General features: G+C 39.9%; 1 protein-coding gene across 7 annotated transcripts in view; it reads left to right on the top strand.

Moving 5' to 3' along the window:
* CADPS2 (Ca++-dependent secretion activator 2) overlaps nucleotides 1-6,353 on the top strand; it is a 613,140-nt gene that overhangs the window by 455,395 nt on the left and 151,392 nt on the right. The window lies entirely within an intron of this gene.

Raw genomic sequence — 6,353 nt, 5'->3', positions numbered from 1 at the left:
CATTGTTTCGTTCTGCTGTGCATGGGGTCGCTATGAGTCGGTTCCGACTCGATGGCACTTGACAACAACAACAACAACAACAAGGGATTGGTTCAATCATTTCAAAGAGAGTGCAAATGACATCAAAGCAGGGCATCGAAGATTACTCAAAAATGGTGACAACGCACTCAATGGTGATACCTAACCACTGTAAATGTGTGGGTCTCTACAGTCCTACCAATAATCCAGTTTCAAGTATCAGTGTCCTGAAAGAGTTCACTATCCCTCTTCTGAGTCTCCCATTCCAGGGCTTTGATCCATAATTTTTCCCATTTTAGTTACCAGAAAATCCCCATCTGGTCCTGTTTTACTTCATCAGCCATGACAAAGAGGGTTTGAAGCCTTATATTAAATGACAGGTAGGAATTGTCTATAAGTCCAAAATCGATAGTCTGTGGATTGCCTATACAATTTTGTTTAAGTCCAACAAGATAAGCTCAAAACAAAACTATTGTGGGGATGGTGCATAACCATGCTGTGTTTCATTCTGTTGTGTGGACTATCGTTAAGAGTCAGGACTGACTCAAGAATACTAACAACAACAACAACAACAACAACAACAGCAACATACATAGAGACCTCTCAAAACTTAATAATAAGAATTAAACAACCCAATAAAAAATGGGTCAAATTTAGTAGGCATTTCACCAAAGATATGTGGTTAGGAAAAAAGGATAAAAATGAATATGAAAGTATAACTAACATCGTTAGAAATTAACCCAAAAAACTCACTGCATCGAGTGGCTTCCAGCTCATAACAATCCCTACATAGGATTCCTATAAATCATTATAGTAGTAAACAACTTCATCTTTCCTCATGGAGTGGCTTGTGTGTAAACTGCCAAACGATGTGAGCAGCCCAGTGCTCAACCCTCAGTGTTCCTTTTGTTTGGTATTGTTGTTGTTGTTAAGTGCTGGTGAGTGTGGATCACCAACCTTGTAATTCAAACCGACCTTGAGATTGAGTGCTTTTCCTATGGTGCCACATGGGTAAATGCAAATCAAAACTACCATAACGTACCACTACACACCTAATTACTGATATGACTAAAATTAAAAAGTAAATTTGTTTTAAACCTGCATATTCCAAACTTTGATAGGACTGTGGAGAAACTGAAACTCTCGTACACTATTGATAGGAATAGAAAATGGTATAAAGCATTTGGAAAGAGCAATTTTAAAAATATTTAGTACCCACCAATATGACTCAACCATTTCACGCATAGGTAGTTCTCCATAAAAAAACAAAAGCTTATGTATATTTAAAGACTTCACATGCATATTCATAGCAGCAATATTCTTAACAGCCAAAATCTGAAAACAGGTCAATGCCAGTCAGTAAGGAAAGAGAGAAACAGTCTACTTCATTCAAGATAACACTACTCAGCAATAAAAATGTATGAACAGTTGATACATGCAACAGCATGAATGAATATCAAAGTAATTATAATTAGTAAAATAAAGTAGATAAAATTACATATACTTGTAAATTTGCTGTGGCACAGCGTCCGGCCTCCTCTGAGTTCACACAGTGGCTAGCAGAGCTTTATTAAGCAATGAGGGGCCGGGCAAGGAGAATCACCATGATCAGCAACAGTCACCCAAGACTGATTCCTTTGAGTGGAAGTCAGACATGCCTCCTACCTCTAGTTTTTTTGTGTGTGTTCTGACACCAACAAATCCTCCCAAAGCACTCTTTACTTCTCTGCTGGGTTTGAGAACTCCAAGCTTTGGTATGAATGTGGCCATGCAGAACTCATGAACAATACTCACAATTAAGGTTGTTAAGCAAGTAAAGGTTACAATTCAGATTCAGGAACACTCAGGCTACATGGCCTCCTCTCAGCCATGCCCACAGGCAAAGCTCTCTTTGGTTTTGAACTCTGAGCCTCACAACCCCTTGGCCCCTGCCCTGCTCCACCAAGTGTTACTGAGCTCTTTTAGCTCTGCTGATTAAGTGCCTAGAGGCACCTCACTCACCCAATGTGCTCAAGTTCCTCATTCCAGGGGTCCAGTAGCCCACTGCATAGTCTCCTGCTGGCCTCCTGGTTCTGCTGCTGCCTCCTCTCTGCCACAGCCTCTCACTATCGCCTGCCATCCGGTGTCACAGCTCTATGTCTTCCTGATCACAGAGTTTCCGTGCAGAGAGTTCCAGAGGATACACTTCACTCCAGGTCCTTCTTTCTTAAGGGTAGTGAGATCTCCCTTTCCGCCTCTGGGATGGCTCTTTTTAACCCTAGCAAAACTGACTAGTTCCACATTAGGGTTCCATATACCTATTTGCATGGTACCACCCCCATCATAAGTGTACCTTATTTACATTATTAGCAAACTCTCCAGTCCCCTTGGTGGTCCACATGTACCTCACATTTGCATAGTCCTAGCCAGTCATCTGGTCAGAGATTAAAGACTATGGCTTGTTGTTGTTAGGTGCCATCAAGTCAGCACCGACTCATAGAGACCCTATGCACAACAGTATGAAATACGGCCCAGTCCTAGGCCAACCTCACAGTCATTGCCACACTTGAGCCAATTGATGCTGCCATTTTGCCAATCCATCTCGCTGGGGGTGTTCTTCTTTTTCTCTGACCTTCCACCTTACCAAACATGATATCCTTCTCTAGCGACTGCTCCCTCCTGACCATATGTCCAAAGTATGAGAGACGAAATTTGGCCATCTTGGCCTTCAAAGAGCACTCACTCTCAAAAGAAGATGGAAGGAATACACAGAGTCACTGTACCAAAAGGAAATAGTTGATGTTCAGCCATTTCAAGACCCGATGATACTGAAGGATGAAGTCCAAGGTGCACTGAAGGAATTGGCAAAGAACAAGCCACCAGGAATTGATGGAATAAAAATTGAAATCTTTCAAAAAAGTGAGTCAGCAGAAGAGGCACTCACTCATCTATGCCAAGAAATTTGGAAGACAACTATCTGGCCAGCTGATTGGAAGAGATCCATATTTGTGCCTATTCCAAAGAGAGGTGACCCAGTGGAAGGCGAATATCATCGGACAATATCTTTGATATCCCATGGGAGTAAAGTTTTACTAAAGATAATACAGCAAGCATACATTGACAGAGAACTTCCAGAGGTTCAAGCTGGATTTAGAAGTAGACATGGAATGAGTGTTACCATTACTGATGTCCGATAGATCTTGACTGTAGCAAAGACTGTGGCTAGAAAAGCTTTATTAAGCAAATCACAGCATCACAATAATGTCTGATTTCTCTTATTGAAAATTCTAGAAAATAGGAACTTATCTATATGACAGAGTAAGTTAGTGGCTGCCCAGGGCTGGGAAGGAAAAATTTGGGAGTCATGATTATGTACATTGTTTTGGTGATGACGATTTCATCAGTGTACATGTCAAATTTTACTAAATTTTATACTTTAAATATGTGCAGTTGGTCATATATCACTTAAAAACAAAACAGAAAACCAACCTATTGCCAGAGAGATGATACTGATTCATAGCGACCCCGTGTGACAGAGTATATCTAGCCCACAGGACTCTCCTGGTTGTATTTCTTCTGCCGTGCCATGGCGTAGATTCTAACTGCCAACCTCTGAATAAGTAGATGAACACAAACCATTTGTGTTGTCCAGGGATATGTGTCACTTCACTTACATTTCTCAGTAAAACTTTAAAAAGCTACATGCTTCTCTTTCATTGTGGAAAGTTAGTAGAATGGTGTCTAGAAAACTGAAAAATCAAGAAGTAGAACTATTAGTCTATGATTGGGAGGACATGACATTTAAATACCAAAGAGTCAGCTCAATGTTGAAGACATTTTTTTTTCCCTTGAAATTTGCTTGAGAGGATAGACTGATGTAGGAGACTTCTATTTTTTGTTAAAAGATTTTTAAAAGATGTTTCTTTTTAGACTATGTGCTTATATCACTTGGATAAAAATAGAAGTGTTTTAAAATGGGTAAGGAAAAAGAAAAAGCTTTGTTTTAGGACTCACCCATACAGGTTCATTTATGTATGTAATCAATTTACAGAAGTGGGAGTAATGATGATTTCAGTTTATTCCAATGAGGTATTAAACCAGGCTGGATTGTATTGGACAGTTCACTGTTTTCCACTTCGCTTTGCTATTGTAGAGCTGTCAGCCTAGGAAAACCCAAAATATTTATACTGAAAGGCAGAGCAAAGCCATTTCCTTTCTTTAAAACTTGTTTTGTAAAGATTAATTAAGGTTCAGTGTAGTCATTTTCTGTACTATATTGATTCAGGATTACTTGTACTCTGTAAATGTGTTGAATTATTTACACATCTTGGGCAGCTAATGCTATTTCAGAACATACCCAGTGGGACCTCGGAGCCCTGATATGCTAAATATAATCTGGGGATCAGTAACATTCCATTCATAAAATGTGTCACCCACAGGTTAATGGAAATAAACAATAGGAAAGACAATGGATGGATTATGCAAATATACTGAAAAGATTTAAACAGGGGGAGGGGACTACAAGAACCCAATTTGTGTTTTATTTAAACATGGATTAAGGTTGAAGGTATACAAGATGATTAAAGCCACTTTGCTAATTTGTTAATGCTCTAAATAGCACCCTTGGGCAGGAAAACCTCTAGCAAAATGAATGGGTTGTGCCTTTTGTTTGGGGGAGGGTGGGGAAAAGTGATGAAGGCAAGATTAAATAAAGGAAAATTTTAACAGTAAATAAAATAATAATCCTAATGTTTTGAAGACAAGTGTGAGCAACCAGATTTCAATGACACATATTTGCAATTACCTGAGAACAGTAAAGATTTTATGAAACCAGGCTCCATCCTAATATAAATTCTGCTACTGCTTTGTTTTAAAGGGGAAAAATGAAAAACCTTTGTTTGTTTTTTTGAAATTTGGTCCCATAAAACAAATTGAATTTAGATATATGTGTTTGTAGGATAACCAGTACAAAGTGCAGTGAGAAAGGGAAAAGAAAAAAGGTTGGGGGTGGGTGGGTGGGGGGGTGGAGGTAGTAACAATTATGTCTGAGAAAAGATGATGGAAAAAAGCCTGTTGTTGTTAAGTGCGGGTTCCATCTCATGGCCATCTAGTGTAGGGTTTCCGAGGAGTTGTTGGTGGGTTTGAACTGCCGAACTTGTGGTTTGCAGTTCAGTGCTTATCCAACTAGCCCACACCAGGAGTCCAGCAAAGAGCATGGAGGTAAGTAAACTTGCTATCATTTTGTTATTTTGAAAGATTTTTAAGCCCGAACAAGAACTACTCTGCTGCCTCTAGCACTTATCTTGAGATGGAATGGAGAAGGGGAGAGTGTTGCTAACCCTGGTTCAATAGAGCTACAGCTGCAGCCAGACATCTGGAACTAATGTGTGAAGAGAAATACTTCTAAAAGGCAATGGACCTATCCCCCACCAAGTCGCAACTAACTTCTGAGTGGCCCATCCACTTTCCTCACCAATTCCAACCCTGATTTTAAAAAGGACATATAACCTGCCCTTAATATATTGTGCATTTGGAATACAGAGGCGCTCTGGTATCACAATGGTGAAATGCTTGGCAGCTAACTGCAATGTCAGGGGTTCTGGCTCTAAGAAAGAAGGACCTGGTAATCTGGGCCCCTAAAGATTGTTGTTGTTGTGTTGTGAAGCACCTTCGAGTCAGTTCCGACCCATAATGACCCTATATAGGGTTCCTGAGGAGCAGCTGGTGAGCGTGAACTGCAACGCAATAATCCATAGCACCACACCTCTAAAGATTACAGCCTAGAAAACCTTATGGGGTCGTTCTACTCTTCCTGTGGGATCAGTGTGCGTAGGTACTGATTAGAGAACATGCAACAACAGCATTAGGCATACATGGGATTACAGATGCTTGGAATAAATAACTCTATTATCAAATGTCTGCAAAGCTGTTTGAACTGCAAGGTCAGTGCTTCAGGCTCACCAGCTGTTCCTCAGAAACCCTATACAGGGTCGCTATGGGTCAGAACTGACTCCACGGCACAGAACAACAGCAACTATCAAATGACTCACAGAGTCTTGGAATGTGTTAGGAGTTTCAATGTGCTGAAGAACTCAACACCAGAGAAGACCAGAATTTTGCTTGTACTAGAAGTTGTGTTTGTGCCACATGTGAACATCTTCAACCAGATATAAATAGAGGAGAAAATAGGGACAGTTATATTTTACCTGAGAACTTGAATAATAAGAAAATATTAGGGAGACTTTTTTTATTACCTCTTTGCTCATATGCTGCCTGGAGTTTTGTGTTTGCTTATTTGTATTCTTTTAGGATCCGTATTTTAACGATTTTAGTACAATTTTCTTCACTGTTTACAG

This window comes from Chrysochloris asiatica, unplaced genomic scaffold, assembly GCF_000296735.1.
Source record: "Chrysochloris asiatica unplaced genomic scaffold, ChrAsi1.0 scaffold00032, whole genome shotgun sequence".
Taxonomy (NCBI): domain Eukaryota; kingdom Metazoa; phylum Chordata; class Mammalia; order Afrosoricida; family Chrysochloridae; genus Chrysochloris; species Chrysochloris asiatica.
This window is presented reverse-complemented; position numbering and strand designations above follow the sequence as displayed.